The sequence below is a fragment of the Equus asinus genome, chromosome 19, assembly GCF_041296235.1.
Source record: "Equus asinus isolate D_3611 breed Donkey chromosome 19, EquAss-T2T_v2, whole genome shotgun sequence".
Lineage (NCBI taxonomy): Eukaryota > Metazoa > Chordata > Mammalia > Perissodactyla > Equidae > Equus > Equus asinus.
In genome coordinates, this window is record NC_091808.1 from 8,531,182 (window position 1) to 8,547,833 (window position 16,652).

The 16,652-nt window shown below is 56.3% G+C and overlaps 2 pseudogenes; one reads left to right on the forward strand and one right to left on the reverse strand.

Annotated features, from left to right (window-relative positions):
- Positions 1-222: 222 nt before the first annotated feature.
- Positions 223-3,840, reverse strand: LOC123278409 (intestinal-type alkaline phosphatase-like; annotated as a pseudogene).
- Positions 3,841-4,380: 540 nt separating this feature from the next.
- Positions 4,381-13,435, forward strand: LOC139041037 (small ribosomal subunit protein eS24 pseudogene; annotated as a pseudogene).
- Positions 13,436-16,652: the final 3,217 nt, after the last annotated feature.

The following is a 16,652-nucleotide window of genomic DNA, read 5'->3' on the forward strand; positions in this document are numbered from 1 at the left end:
CCGGCCAGGGGGGCCACAGGAGTAGACGTGTGTGTGTGACCACCTCAGTAGCTGAGTGACTCGGGACAAGTCTCCTCCCCTTTCTGTGTCGCTGTCTCCTCTCTGTTTAAAGGTACCACCGGGCCCCTAGGAGGGGGAGCGGAGGGAGGGCTTGTGTCAAACGCCGGCCTCCCACCCCACCCCGCCTGAGTCCTCAACTCACCGCCCCCCGCACCCCCTGGGCATCCTGGCCAGAGCAGCCTCCTGGGCCAGCAAGGCGCCTGCAGGGCGGGGTGCAGGAAGCCGCTCTCTCCGGCGATTCCAGGGGTCCGAGGTCTCGGATCCCAGGGTGCATCCGAAGATTTTCTGGGCCGCAGAGGTTGGGGCGGGCAATCGAGAGCAGCCGAGGGCCACGGATGCTGCAGGAAAGCCATCGCCTCGGCCTCCAGGGCACCAGGTCAATCGGGCCCTCGCGCGGCCGCTGGCTGACCAGGGCGCCGCTGCGCCACTTGAGGCTCCTTTACCGTCAGCAGGGAAAGGCCAGGCGGTAGGGCCCGGGTGGGGGCTCCAAGGTGGGGCCTGGAGATGGAGATTCGCTGGTCCGGGTGCAGGGAAACCCCGGGCGGAGTGAGCAGGAGACCCAGCGATGGGGTCCCGGGCCCTGGGGTGGGTGGGGCGGTCAGTGGGTGGCTGACACTAGCAGCAGCAGCAGCAGCAGCAGCAGCAGCAGCAGCAGCAGCAGCAGCGCCCGGCCAGCAGCGGCAGGGACGGCGGCCCAGCGGCGGGCCCGGGGAGCGCGGCATCGGTGGGGCCGAGATGCGTGCTCTCTGTGGGCCGAGGACTCACGTTGTCGGTGGAGGTGGCGGGGGGCGACAGGTCGCAGGCCGTGTAGGGCTCGAGGCACGTGACGAAGGACATGACGTGCGCCACGAGGTCTGCTCCTGCACGCCGTGCACCAGGTGCGCCTGCGGGCCGCGCGCGAACACCGCCGCCTCCTCGCCACTGTGGGTCTCCGAAGACAGCGGCACGGCCGCCTGCTGCTTGTACGCGGGGTCCACTGGACGGAGGGTGGGGGCTCAGCGCGGGCAGGGTGGGCTGCCTCCTTCCTCCCTCCCACTGAGTTCGAGTTCCCACCGTGGTCCACCCCAGACTGCTGACACGCTGTACTCACTGCTCTGGCTCTCGTTGATATCTGGCCGGGAACCACCTCTGAGCACATAGCCTGGGCCATTGCCATACAGGATGGAGGTGTAGGCCTTGCCATCGGAGGCCTTGCTGGGGGCCAGCCCTGCGGGAGAGGGGCCCTGTGATCGCGCTCACCACGGCGTGTGCAGCGCCCCCTGTGTGCTGAGACCAGGTACTTCGTGCCTGGTCACTGGCTTAATCCTCTCAAGAACCCTACAAGGCAGTTGCTGTGATGACCCCATTGGCAGATGAGGAAACTGAGGCTCAGAGCAATTTGCACCATATAATTTAGGAAACAGCAACTGTCACCCTCCCTGGACCCACCTAAAATGGAGCTCCCACGCAGTGTGTAGCCACCAAAAGAGAAGACGTGAGAGTGGTCAGCGGTGACAAGGGTCAGTGTGTCCTCCTCACTTGTGAGCTGGCTGGCTTTGTCAATGGCATCATCGAACATGGTGGCCTCGGTCAGTGCCAGGTAAGCGGTTCCAGCATGGTGACCATGGTAGATGCGGCCCCCTAGGGAGCCCATGTGGGAGGTAGGTGATGCCCAGCCTGCCTACCCCCCTCTGCTCAGGGAGGGGCTGCCACTCACTCACCCTCCACGAAGAGGTAGAAGCCACTGGGGTTCCTGCTCAGCACACGCAGGGCCGCCTTGGTCATCTCCGTCAGGGATGGGTCCAGGGTGAGGTCTCGATGGGCCTCATATTTCATGTCCTCTGGCTCAAAGAGGCCTGTGGGAAAGGGGATTTGGGTGACGGGCAGGCTGGAGAGTGGCACGGTCCATGGCAGCCACGTGTCTGTGCAGGCTTGGCCATGTGAGGACCCAGGCGTCCAGGGCAGGCTGGTGGGGTGGGTGGGGTCATTACCCATGAGATGTGTCACAGAGGGGTCCTGGGACGCCTGGATGAGCGCCGTGCGGTTCCACACATACTGGGCACCCTGGGAGGGGCAGAACCAGACCTCAGCCCGTGGCCCTACGACCTGCAGCCCTGCCCTTGTCCCTGCTAGCCCTGCACCCACGAGCCCCCATCACCTGGTACTTGGCCAGCCACTCCTGCACCAGGTTCCGCTGGTCCACCCTGGTTCCGTTCTGGCTGGCATCATTCGGATACTCAGGGTCTGGGGTCCCCTTGGGAAACATGTACTTGCGGCCTCCGCCCAGGATCACCTGGGGCCAGAGGATTATGGCAGGTGGGCTTGGGGCCTGGCCGGGCCTTGGCCCCCTCCTCAGACATCTCCTAGCTCCCCACCCAGGTCTGTGGGAATGGTCTGTCCCCTGCTATACATTCTAAATGGTCCACAAGCCCCTGGAGACCCTGCTGGGCCCCAGGGCTCAGCTGTTGGCTGCCTGGGACTGTGGCCAGTGTGGGCCCATCCCTTCAGCCCCGTTCCTCCCCCTTGCCATTTGTGTCGCACATCAATGTCCATGTTGGAGATGAGCTGCGTGGCGATGTCCTGGCAGCCCTCCTTCAGGGCCTCGGCAGGCATGTCAGCGTCCGAGTACCAGTTGCGGTTCACCGTGTGCGCGTAGGTGCCGGCTGGCGATGCATGCTGTACCCTGCTGGTGGTCACCACCCCCACTGACTTCCCTGTGGGTGACAGAGGTGAGGGTGGACCACTGAGGTCTCTGAGCCTTCCCCGGCCCCTGCCCCATATGCCGGCCACAAACCCACCTGCTTTCTTGGCTCGATTCATCACGGAGGTGACCTCATTGCCACGCGTCGTGTTGCACTGGTTATAGCGGGCGGCCGCACTCACACCGATGGTCTGGTAGTTGGCCTTGACCCCGCACAGGTAGGCCGTGGCTGTGCCTGGCTGTCCGGCACCTGTCTGTCCACGTTGTATGTCTGGGGACAGAGATGCCTTCAGCTCCAGTCTGGGGCAGACACCTGGATCGTGCCTCAGGACCTGGGGCCCATCCTCACTGTCCCAGCCCCTAACTCAGGCACAGCCCTCTGGGGCCTTCCCTCCTGCCTGGCTCCCTACTCACCCACCCCTCTGGAGGGAAGCTCCCTGAGGCCCCGGGCCCTTACCTTGGACAGAGCCAGGTAGGGGAAGTGGTCCATGGCCAGGGGCGTCTCGGGTCCCAGCTTGCCATCCATCTGCGCCTTCAGTATCCGAGTGGCTGTCACCGTGGGCACCCCCATCCCTGAAGGAGCACCTCGTGTCAGGCCTGAGTCCCCAAGGCTGACCTGTGTCCACACAGCTGCCTTGGGTGGCCGGGTTGTGGGGGTTACTTGGGAGGGACAGGCCTGGCATACTCACCGTCCCCCAAGAAGATAATGAGGTTCTTGGCGGCCGTCTGGATGGGCTGCAGCTTCTTAGCGGTGTCCAGGGCTTGGGCTGCCTGGCGGTTCCAGAAGGCCGGGTCCTCCTCCTCAACTGGCCAAGGAGAGAGTGGAGGCTGGGTCAGCCTTGCGGGGGAGCACCCTGAGTTTCGGGGGAGGCTAGGAGGGCCTGATTACCTGGGATGACCCCAAGGGAGAGCCGTAACCTCAGGCCCAGCAGCAGCAACAGCACCCAGGCTCCCCGCATGCCTGTGGGATGGCGGGAGGACAGCGAGGCTGGGAGTCGGGAGACACGGAACACCAGGGTACCAGCTGCACTACAAGCTGCCTGGGCTGAAAGCAGGGGAGGACTTCTCCCTGTCTGTAAAAGGCTCCCTGTCCCTCCCAGTGCCCCAGGCAGCCACCCTGACCCCACCCCTGCCTTGTGACTTTAAGCTATGCTGGCAGAAGGGAAGTGGTAGGGTGTGGCTGAGCGAGACTCAGGGCAGGGGTCCTGAGAAAGGCAGGTCCACCCCTCACAGCAGAGTCCCCAGCTGTCTCCCCAGGGTAAAGTGGGGATTAGGGGGCACATGCCCTTGGGTCAGGAGCATTTGCAGAGTTCTGACAGGGCCACTCCCAACCCTCTGCTCCCCCAGTGTGGGCGACCCTCCGTCTTCTCTCCTGAGTTGTTCGGTATTTCCTGAGAGCCAGCAGTGGCCAGCCTGGACTCTGGGTGCTGAAGGAGCTGAGGTGGGAAGCACAGCGCCTGGGCTAGGGGCCTGAGTTTTGATGCCTGATGCTGCCCCGCCACCCAAGGGCATCTCGCCAGACTTGACCTGGGCGGGTGGGTCATGCACTGGGCTGGAGTGGGTGTCCAGGAACCTGGGCCCAGAGTTTTTGTGCATTGGAAAAGGGTGTAGCTGGTGGTGACAACTGAATGTGGGCCTTGTCTTGTCTCCAATTATGGAGGGCTGGGCTGGACCAGCTTGCGTGTACATAGGCATGGGGCTGGGGGGAGTGTGCCTGTTTACAGGGCGTTGGCAGTGGTGGGGCCCAGAGCCCCGTACATGAGGTTGATCTCTGTTCCCTTGGACAGGTAGGTGGAATCCAGGGGTGAGTCTCTTCGTTCCATAGCATACCCGCAACTGTAGCTCCTGATAAGGAGCTGAGAGGTTTCAGGCTGGGTTCCAAAGCATAAACTGTGTTTATCCATTTGTCTGGGTTCATTGGGTTCAAGAGATGAATGGATCAACAAAGTGAGGCACATCTGTACAATGGAATATTATTCAGCCTTAAAAAGGAAGGAATTCTGACACATGCTACAACATGGATGAGCCATGAGCATGTGATGCTAAGTGAAATAAGCCAGTCCCCAAAACACAAACACCGAGATTCTTTCTATATGAGGTATCTAAAGTGGTCACATGCATAGAAGTAGGGAGTCGAACGGTGGTTGCCAGGGCCGGGGAGGAGGGCACGTGGGGAGCTGTTGTTGAGTGGGTTTAGAGTTTTGGTTTTACCAGCTGAAAAAGTTTTGGAGATCTGTCGACGACAATGCGAATATACTCAGCGCTACTGTAATGAACTGGTAAAAATGGTTAAGATGCTCAATTTTACCTTGTGCTTTTGGCCACAATCTAAAATTCTTTTCAAAGAAAATTCTTCTTCCCAGCTTTGCCCACTCCAGCGGACCACAGTAGCTCCATCTGTGCTCGGGCCTCCTCACCACCTGAGCCAAGGGTTTGGTCCCCCAAACCAGTGGGCCTGCATCGGCCACCAGCATCCCCAAGCCCAGCCTCACTCCTCACCATGCCATCCCCTCAGGCAGAGTGTTCCTGGGTCCTCCTCCCTCTTTGGAAAACATATCCCCTCCAGGAATCAGTCCTGGCCTCTGTCAAACGCCCTCATAACTCCCTCTACCCTCTGCATCCTCTTGCTATGCAGGGAAATTCTTGGCTAAAGATCAGGGCAGACTAATTGCTGGGAAGGCGTTTAATTGATTAATTGATTCTTTTTACCAGGTCGTAGGTGAAAGGTCTGTTACTCTAAGTCAGTCCTCAGTCCAGTGAATTCCCAGCAACCCCTTCGAATTGGAGTTTTTGACATAACTGGAGATTCACAGGCAGTTGTAAGAAATCATACAGAGAGATCCCTCGTAAACTTTGCCCAGTTTTCCCCAATGAAACAATCTCCAGATTTTCAGATTTCTACTCAGATTTCCCGTTTACACGCACTCATTGGCGAGTGTGTGTGTAGTTCTATGCCACTTCATCACACGCGTGGGCTCACGTAACACCATCACGGTCAAGACACTGGACAGCTCCGACCCCACAGATACCTTCATGACCATCTCACCTTCCTCCCACCCCGCTCTGTCCCTAACACTTGATCTGTATTTCTACAATTCTGTCATGTCAAATAAGTTATATAAATGGGATCCTGCCATCTTTTGGGATTGGCTCTTTTTCACTCAGCATAATTCCCTGGAGAGTCATCCAAGCATGGGTGAGCAGTTGACGCCTTTGCATCTCTGAGGAGCATCTGGCGGGATGGGTGGACCACAGAGTGTTTAACCATCACCTGTCCTGGGGCATCTGGGCTGATCCAGTTTGGGCTATTATAAATAAAGGCTATGAAAAAAAAAAGAAAGAAAGAAAACTCCAAACTGTTTTGCAGAATGGCTGCGCCATTTTCCGTTCCCACCAGCGACGTATGACTCATTGCTTTTCTGCATTCTCCCCAGCATTTGCTATTGTCACTATTTTTAGTTTGACTGTTCTGATAGGTGTGTAGTGTGAAGCCCCTTTTAATGCTCTTCTTATGATGACGTTAAGCAATCATCTGCTATGATCTGCCTCGGTTTCTTGTGAATTTTGTCACGTGCCTGAGCAGGATTGAGACCAAACACAGACCCCACATCACTTGCAGTAATCAAAGGATGTCTGTCCACATTCAAAGTCTGTGGCTACGACCCGGCTTTGCAAGGCCACCGGGGCAGCCTGCCTCCCTGATTTTTTTTTTTTTTTTTGCCCTCTTTTCCCTGGTGCCACACTGGGCAGACTTCCTGGGATCAGGGTGTGCTGAGCCTCCTAAACCACTTGGGGTGCAGCATGCAGGTAGGTGGGCACTGGGTGAGCACTGAGTTGGGGAGGTCATCTCAGCCCGGCCCAGCCAGCACTTCTGATGACACGTCTCCCGTCTCTGGTCCTACCTGCTCCTGTCATTCTGGGGCCAGGAGAGGAGGCTGGGCCACCTGTCCTTCCTCCCAGCCTCCTGAGTGAGGGGCCATCAAGAAAGCTGGTCACAGGGAGGTCAGCGCTGCTCACAGAGCAGTAGCTGCACCATGTCTTGGGCGAGGATGGCCCAGAAAGGGGTGCCCAGGAGAGCGCAGCAGGGGCCTGGCCGCAAGGTCACAGGCTCACAGAAGGTGTCATGTGGAGGTCAGCCAGCGAGAGTTCTCAGGGGTCCCACAAAGGCACTGACAGCAGGAGGGGGAAGCCCCCTGCCTGTGTGAGGCTGGCAGCTGTGGGCCCAGGGACCCAGGCTCTTCACTTGCAAGGAGCAGATGGGCCCTGATGGAGAACACCTGGCAGGGCCTGTTGAGGCCCCCTCGGAAGGAACCGGAGGCAGCACAGGCCTCAGGGTGTCCATGGGGCCACAGAAGACAAATGTTTGCCGAGATATGTTGTGGGGCTCAGCGGAGTTGGAGGGCACATGTTGGGGCACACCTGGGGACGCCAGGGATTACACTATACCACGTCACTGGTTCTCACACCACTGGGAATCTTGACCCACACAAGGGTCAGCACCAGGTCGGCATCTGAGGTCAGGAGAGGTGGCAAAGCCCAAAGGAAGGCCCCAGAAGGCAAATGTTGGTAGAGGGAGCCCATTACACCAGCCTTGGACACTGAGGCCTGGCATGAGGTGCAGAGGGCTGTGCTTCAGGGCGTTGAGGCTGAGTGTGAAGAGAGGGCAGGATTCTGGGCTGTGGAGTTCACCTCCAGGATGCTAATGGAGGGGTGCTGGTGGAGGAGGGGGAGCCCACAGAGGCAGGTCGCGTAGTTGCTGCCAGAGAAAGGTGATCGCTGTGGAAGAGGGATGTGGGACATGGTGTGGCACTTTCTGCACTCTGGCTCTCAGGATCTGCCCCTCCTTGGGCCCTGCTCTCCTTGCTGGCTCCCTCCCTACACTGGCCCTCAAAACACCCACTCCTCCAAATCCCTCTCCTGTAGCTGCTGTTTCTCGGCCCACCACTCTCGGATCTGCCTCCGCCAGAGCTCCCTTTCCTCCTCCTGTGGGACAGCTTCTTCACACAGGATGACGTTGAAAAGGTGTTCCACGGAGGCAGAACAAACCCGGTGGCGATATTACAGGCCCCCAGGATGGCAAAGGCCAAAAAGCCCTAGCACGATATGCACCGGAGAGGAGGCAGAGGAACTGGAGCTGCACACACGAGCGTTCTCCAGTGACACTAAGATGTGCCTCTCGGATGACGTAGCGATTCTCCTCGTGGGTAAATATCGTGGCGGATCCGTGGTCCCAGACGTATGTGGCAACACTTAAAGCAGCACCGGTTCAACAGCAAAAAGTGAGAAACAGCCCAAGTGGTTATCGGGGGATGAAAGGATACACGTTGGGTGTTTTCATAAATGGTATAGACTATACAGCAACAGAAATGCTGAGGGTATTTGTTACATGCGTCAGATTAACTGAATCTCACAAGCAATGCTGAGGGAAAGATGCTAATCATAGAAGAATGCAGACAGCAGAGCCCGTCTTGCATTGACATGAAGTTCAAAGACAGGCAACACTAAACCGTATTGCAGATAAAACTTGGATGAGAAAAGATATGCAAAGAATTCAGTGGTTCCCTTTGGTGGGGAAGGAAGGGCTGGGTTGTGAAGGCAAAGGGTATATGGGGTGGGGTGGGGGGACCCTGGCCACCTTCTATTTCTTGATTTGGGTGGTGGTGAATTCAGTGTTCAAAACCATAATTATTCTCTAAACCATACCTTCAGCTCCTTTCCTCCCTGGCTGCCTCAGGATCAACCACCATCATGAAGGACACAGCAACTATCTGGACCAGGAAGTTCATGAACCACTGATGACTTCAGCGGAAAAAACGGTCATTGACATCTTTCTCCCTGGGAAGGCAACAGTATCTAAGACAGAAATCCGGGAGAAACTAGCTAAAATGTACAAGACCACACCAGATGCCATCTTCGCATTTGGATTCAGAACCCATTTTGGTGGTGGGAAGACAACTGACTTTGGCATGATTTATCATTCTTTGGATTATGCGAAGCAAAATGAACCTAAACATAGACTTGTAAGACATGGCCTGTACGAGCAGAAAAAGACTTTAAGAAAACAGCAAAAGGAACGTAAGAACAGAATGGAGAGAGTCAGGGGACTGCGAAGGCCAATGGGTGCTGGCAGAGTGAGCTGGAGATTGGACAACAGGAGTACAGATTCTGCAGTGACTTTGTGGTGACTGTGCAGATTATCATGACAGGATTAATAAACTGAGAACTTAAAAAGAAAACACCTGTATGTGTTATGCTTTCTTCTGAATGTTTGCTATATGGAAGGAAGGAAGGAAGGAAGGATCTTGGAATTTGATGAAGATTAGGTGCTTCTGTTGCTCCTGTTTCCCATTTTCGCTTTAACCAGCATTTTCCAAAGTGTGGGATACACAGATTTCCAAAGTGTGGTCCTCCAGATTGTTCTAGGTGGCATGGGGGATGTTTGAGCTGGTATGCAGGCAAGACACGGAGTCGCATTGAACTTCAAAATGAGAAAGTTATTACCTTTTCAACTCCCCCCGACCTTTGTGATAATGTCAAGGAGAGACTCTCCGTTGGCTCTGCGATGTCTGTAACAGCACCCCAGCTCTGTCACCTGCCTTCTGAGACAGACGAAGCATGCTTGACACCTAGAGTCCCGGCAGGCACAGGCTCCAAGGAGAATTTAATCATATTGCTTTTTTCGCTTGTTCGAAATCTAGAGATGCCTTCTATTTATGGCAAGACATGGTGATCTTCCATTTGTGGTACTTCGAAGCTTCCTTTTCGAATAAACTCGAGGAAAAACTGAGCTCATTTAAAGAACAATGTTAAGTAAATGATCTGAATCAGTGATGGTGCAGGCAGCTCGTGGCTATGGCTCGCCCTCGTCAAAGTGATGCAGGAAGAGTGTGAGCAACACTGATCTGAAACAGTCAACAGACCTGGACTGCACTGCAGTCTCCACCGCTTCCTGGGTGTGCTCCGGCACTCACCTCTCCAAGCCTTAATTCCCTCATCCGGGAAACGGGAAAATTAACAGTCCCTGTATCACAGGGCTGTCGCGGGGACTTCATTAGCACAGGGCCCGGTGGCAGAGGCAGTTCTGGAGGGGGAGGGCAGCAGGGTGGGGGGGAGGAGGAGGCGAAGCCCTAACCTTTGGAAAGGGCAGGTCTGGAACACTGGCGAGGGGGTCGCAGCCTGAGTGTCTGAAAGCCAGACAACCGGCCAGATGCTCAACCAAGTGGCTCGTTCCCCGAAAGCAAATGTTAAAACTTGCTGATTAGGGGCTGTGCAGGCAGAGCCTCCCTCGGGCCAGTTCCACCTCCCAGAGAGCAACATCCAGCCACCCCCCTTCCACAAAGCACTAGGCTCAGGTACCTGGCTGGGGACAGGAAAGGGGACCTTCCCACCAAGGAGGAGACACCCCAGGCCCCCTTCCAGGGAGTTCCCGGGAGGACTCTCAGCAGCGCAGAGCCCCGTCTGCAGCTCTGAGCCTGGGGGCTCAGCCTGCCTGAGACAGGGGGCGCAGGGGTAGAGGGGACACTCGGCCAGGCAGGTGCTGAGCTCCCGGCAGAGTTGGCAGAGGCCCGGCCGCCCCTCTGCCCAGCGGTGACGGCAGGGGCAGGGGCAGGGATGGGCTGGCAGGCGGCTTTCCAGCAAGTCACAGACCAAAGTCCTCCTTCCGAGGGTGACGTCTGAAGGACAACTCCGTGGCTGAAAGGTGGTTTGGGCATCGATACAGAACCTGCGGAAATGAAAGCCTGGGAGAGTCGAGGACTCCTGGAACCGTCCTCAGGAATTTAACTTTGATCTTATGTCACAACAGCCAGGAGGACGATTTTATTCCAACAGCACCTAGGTTAGTTTGAAAACCTATTATGGTGAAATATGCTAAGGAGAGTTTCTGTTTCACATTCTATTTTGAACTGCAGTTTCTGTTGCTTTTTCAACTTTTGGCTAACTGCTTTCCAGAACTGAGCAGTGTACGATTTATGAACATCAAAGAACACATCGTGTGTGTTCACGAACCTGGTTGAGTAAAACGACTTTAATTAAAATAAATGATTTAAATAAATTTCCCCTCTAAAGTGGCTCTTTATATACTGAAAAGAAAAAAAAAAACCACCCCAAACTATTAAAAACCCCTAAGAAGACAGAGAAAGTTCAGAGAGGTTATCTTACCATGAGGTTTTAAATTTGTAACCTGGAGGGGAGCAGAATTTGCTACCCTAAATCGCGTCTTTTTGGCTTATTTTTAAGAATAAAAGACTCAGGAAGAAACTGACCTTCCCCCTAACTGTCTAAGAGAATTTCAGATAGAAGGCCTGTTCCAGGCAGCAGCTATCGCCAGAGATAACTTAGCATAATGTGAACCAGGTGTGGTGGGCAGGGAGGAACCTGGCAAAGCCCTTTTGATCAGAGTCCTCTCCTTGTCCTGTTGTCCCGTTGGCAAACATTTGTTTACTAATCATTTTCATTTCCATCTCCATGGGAGTTGGTACCTCCCCTTTGAAGTCCCAAGAACTACCCCCATCATCTTTTCTCTTTAGCTGAAGATGGTAGTTAAGGTGGTGGCTTCAGCCATTTTGGCAAATTACTCAGTTTTCCTGGGTCTCTCCCATGTATACATTGTTATAAACTGTCCGATTTTCTACTGCTCTTCTGTCTCATGTGAATTTAATTCTTAAACTAGGCAAAACAACCCAGAAGGATAGAGAAAAGTTTCTTGCTCCTCTACAAACCTAAGTCAGTTATGTGCAAATTCAAACTCATCATTCCAAGTGCTGAATATACCCTCCCTGCACCTCCAGAACCTTATTATTGTGAAAGGCATCCTCCTCCCCCTCCAATGCACCAGGGTTCAAATCATTACTCAGCTTCAATACTCTCCCCGCTCCCAACTCCAATGACCCTGAAGTCTGTGACTCCAGCCCCTGAATGCCTCTGTGGTCCAGGCCCAGCAAGGGCCCGAGGCACAGCCCTCCTGCACAGCCGCCACAGCTGGAGGCAGCCTCACCTGCAGTCCGGCCCTTCCCCAGGTCGGGCGGCTGCTTCCTGGCTGGCCGGCTGCCCAGGGGCTAAGCCCTCAGCCTGGACTCCAGGCCATGGCCCAGACACAGAAGAAACACGGCCCCTGGGGGCTCCACTGAAGCACCAGGACTTGTCACCCTGAGACTGCTACCGAGTCTGTAAGGAGAAGACCGCAGGCGGCCTTTTAACAGAGGGCGAGTATCAGGGTGCCCGTCAGCAGGAATTTTCTGTTTCTGGAGTAACGGACTCTTTAATACACCTGCTGCTGAATGTACAAGCTGCCTTTTAAACCAACTGTAGATCCGTTCCTCCTAAGGGAAAAGATTTTTGGGGGTTCTAACTTCGGTTTTTCTTTTTGTCCAACTTGTACATGAATGTAGTTTAAAGTAGCACATAGATCCACGAGGTTTGTCACAGCAAAACAAAACCAGCAGTTTCCTCTCTCCCTCTCTGCCTTTGCGCATCTCAGAGGCAACCACTTCCCCCCCCCCCACCCCCCGGCTTTTTATTTTGATAGTTACCAGTTTCTAAGTTACATGCTTCTTCCTTTGTCAACTGTAAACTCTATTGATCTGTTCTATCGATGATCTGTTCTTGGGATCTGTGTGTGTAACGAACCATCCCCAAACAACCTTAAACAATTGTTCATTTGGTCCAAACTGCCATTTGGGCAGGGCTGGACGGGGACAGCTTGTGTCTGCTCTGTGTGGCCTCAGCTGGGGTGGCTGGACGGGAGCCGAGGGACCCCCTTCCAGGATGGCTCGGGCACACGGATGACAAGCTGGGTCCTCTCCATGGGGCTCCTCCATGGCGTCGCTGAGCTTCCTCACCACATGGCAGCTGGACTCCAAGAGACAGGAAGGAGCTGCCAGTTTCTTAGGGCCAGGCCTGGACACTGGCTCAGTGTCACTTCTGCCACATTTCTGCCTATTAGCAGCCACAGAGGCTTGTCCAGATTCAAGGGGAGGGCACGGACTCCATTTCTATTAATTATCAGCTTCACTGAGGTATAACTGACAGACAGGAATTGTTGGTCTTGAAGGTGTTGATATACGTATATACTGTGAAATGATCACCACCATCAAGGAACACAGCCACCACCTCATGGTTACTATCTTCTTTTTGTGGTGAGAACGCTTAAGATCTACCCGCTTAGCAAATTTCAAGTATGCAACACAGTATCAACCACAGCCCCCAGGCTGCACGTCGGACCCCCAGAACTCACTCAGCCCCTAAGTGAAACTTCATACTTTCCCCATCTCCCCATTCTTTCTCCCCTGCTCAGCCCCTGGAAACCACCATTCTACGCTCTTTGATTTTAGATTCCACAAAGCGAGAACACGCAGCATTTGTCTTTCTGAGCCTGGCTTATTTCACTTACCGTAGTGTCCTCCAGGTCCCTCCATGTCACAAATGGCAGGATTTCCTTCTTCCATTCTATCCACGCACCACATCTTCTCCATCCATTCATGTGCTGACGGACACTGCGGGTGTTTCCACGTCTCCGCTGTTGTGAAGGCAGCTGCTTCCCACCCCTTGCTGAGCATCGACACTCTCCTGACCCCACTGCACGACTCGGCCTCATTCTCTGACCTCCATTCTCTGCCCCCATCCTTTCCACACCCACTCCCCCAGGGCTGTCCTCACTGCTCCTCTGTCGGGAGCCCATGCTTGTCCGTGACTTCAGTACCCAGCTGCGTCAGGTCTGTCTGGACACCTGGCATCTGCTCCTTCTCTCAGGCTTTCTTCTCACCTGGATTCACAGCCCCTCCCACCTGGCCTCCAGCCTCCTACCTCGTGGCCCATCACTGCTCTGGAGTCAGAGCAGCTGCAGGGGGCATCTGGGGCTGTCTCCCCCGCGGCCTCATCTTTCTGAGACCTGCTCCCCAGCTTCTTGCCCATCCCTCCCAAGCGCACAGGTCCCCAGGAGACCCTTCTGCACCATGACATCGCTCTCCTGGGGCTGCAGGTGGGCATCAGCTCCATTCTCTGCTGGCTAGAACTGGGAAGGAGTGTCACACTCTCTCCAGCAGGGCAGGTTGCAAGATACAGAAATTCACGTTTCCAGAGCCGTCTACACCAGGAGGAGAGGAAGCAGCAGAACAGAAGGGAGGCAGAGAGCCATGCAGGCACTGGATTTCTGGGCCCCAGGTGACCTGGAGGAGCCCCCGTGCTCTGGACTTTTCTGCTAGTTCAAATACGACCCAGGAGCCTTCCAATCAATTCCCTTCCTCCTAAAGCCACTTCACGTGGGGCTTCTTTCCATTGCAGTGAAGAGACAGGAATCTTCCTGAAGGCTCAGGACCCCACCCCTCTGGGCTCGTCCTTCTCATCTTCCTGACCTCAGACGGTCAGTCCTCTGAGTCCCCCCAGGCTTTAAACTGGGGCTGTGTCCCCAGGACACCCCGCCCGACGTCGGCTCTGCCGCATTTCACCCCTCCTGTCACACCCACACCCACTCCTTCGGCAAATCCTGTCAGCCTGACCTTCACTACTGCCCCCGACTGGACTACCTCTCACCACCCCTGCAGCTCCTGCCCACTCTGCCCTCCACCCCGGCCCTTGGCCCTTGGCCCCAGCTGGCATGGGAGCCCCGACGTCTACTCTCAGCATACAGCCCAGGGACGCTGGCTGGTCCCCTCTTCTGCTCAAACCCTTCCAAGAAAGTCCTCAGCGTTACCAGACAGGCCAAGCTGAGCCTGGCGCCTCAGCCCCCGTGGCTCTCCTTCTAGCTCCTTCCACCCCAACGCTCTGCCCTCCAGTTCCCTCCACTGACCAAGCACAGCCCTGCCTTGGGGCCTGACCAGGAAACAGCCACCAGGCTCCCTGAGGCCTCTGTGCACACGAGGCACTCACTGTTGTTGAATAAATGAGAGGGAGACCAGAGGTGGTATCATGTCTCGGCCCTGATAAAAGCCTCGTGGCTCTGCCCTGCCCTAGGATGGACTGCCAACTCCCCGGCTGGCACGCAGGTGCCGTGGTCACCCACCCCGTCCTACCAATAGCGTCACCTTGGACGTCCTCTCTGACCCAGTGGCCTCAGACGTCCACAGCCGTGTCAGGGACCTTCAATCCTCAGGCCTTCACCCATGGGGGCTGCTGCCTGCACCTTCTTCTGGGTGCTGTCCCTTCTTGACTGCGAATACACTCTCCAGCCTCTGCACTTTGCTAGGGGGGTGCCTACGCCCTGGACCTGACTGGGCACAGACTTGCTGTCACCTGCGCAGAGACCTGCCTCTTTTCTGGGTGCAGTTTCCAGGCCTGTCAAGTGGGGTGGGCTGGGCAGGGGCTGCTGTGGCCCCATCGCTCTAGGGACATCAGGGGGAGGCCAGCCTCTGCCTCCCAAGCAGGCTCAGGCAGCAAAGATCTTCCCTGCTGACTTCACCAGCTACGCTTCACCAGCGGGGTTGGGTGGGTGCTGGGGCAGTAAGGAGGGGTGTTTGGCCTGGGTCCATGCTGCCCGAGAGGGAGGCCCTGCCCTCTGACCCACCGCCTCCCTGAGGGCACCACTCCATGGGGGCTCTGATCTGCCCTGAGCTCCCAGGCTCTGTATTTAATTGTTCTTTGAGGAAAATTCTCTGTGATCAGGTCACATGAGCTCGTCAATACCAACACCCCAGGAAACGATGTGGTAGGAGCTTGGGCACTGTGGTTCTCACCCTAGTTTCTGGTGGCTCTTGGCGAAACCCACCTCTGGTTGCCCAGTTTGGCAGGGAACCTGGGAGCACAGGCTGAGGTCAGGCCATGGGGATCTCGAGAGCACCACTTGGTGGTGCGTCGTCTCTGTCCCTGGGTCCCCGAGGATGATGAGATCAGTGGGTGCTCAGGATGACGCTGGGCCAGGCCAGGGCCACCAGGAGCCCATTTTCCCCTCCCTGGTTGGGAAGGCGCATCTGAGGGCCCTCTTCTCCTCTGGCTGGCCCAGCCCTCACTCTGTCCCCGTGCTCCCTTGGGGCTGCCAGGGCACAGGATTGGGACTAGAGGTGCTGAGGCACTAGCTCCCACCAAGGGGTATGGACAGGGCCACTCAGCTTTGGCCTAGGAACTGGGGAGGGGGTGCCACAGGTCCCACACTCTCCCTCCTGAGGCCACATGGGGCTGGCGGCCAGAGAGGAAGTGGTGTGGGTGGGGATGGACACGGCTGCCTGTCGCGGGGTGATGGGTGAGCAGGCTGTCTTGCATACTAATCACATTTCTAATCAGCCAGAATGAGGTGCTGGCATCAATCTGCCAGGCAGCCAGCTCTGTGAATCATCCTGGAACTGGCAGGAAGGTTCTGGAGAGTGGTGACCCCAGCTCACCTGTGAGGGGTGAAGTCTGAGGCAGGTCCCTGGTCCTGGATCCAAGGCGCCCCCTGCCACCCCGGCCTCCCCGCAGTGCCCCACACACCAGGCAGCGCTTCGCACTTGATTTTATTCCATGACACTGATTAGCTGAAAACCCCTGGCTTCCTGGGCAGGGGAAGGCAGTGGTGGCCCGGCAGAAGTGGGGCTGGCCTCCCAGGAGCACTGGCCAGGCCCCAGCCTTCCGTCCAGCCCCACCCGCTCCCCTCCAGTTCGTTAAAAACTGAGCAGCAAAAATGAAGTAAAAGGAAAAAATAAAAACAAAACCCTGAGTTGTTAAAAACCAAATTAAAAATCCCCTTTGGTGTGCAAAGGTCTTATTCCTAAAAGCCAGTGGGGGAGGTTGGTACGTCGCTGGGTGGGGTGTGGCCAGGCTCGCAGCCTCAGTCCTCCTGCTGGTCGTGGTCACACTCCTCCTCGTCCTGCAGGCCCAGGAGGCCCTCGGTGCCCGGCCGCTTCAGGATGGCGCTGTACTTGAGGGCCGCGTCCTCCGCCTGCAGCACTACCTCCACCAGGCTGAAGATGGTGATGACCTGGGGCAGGGCAGGGCCAGGCAGGGT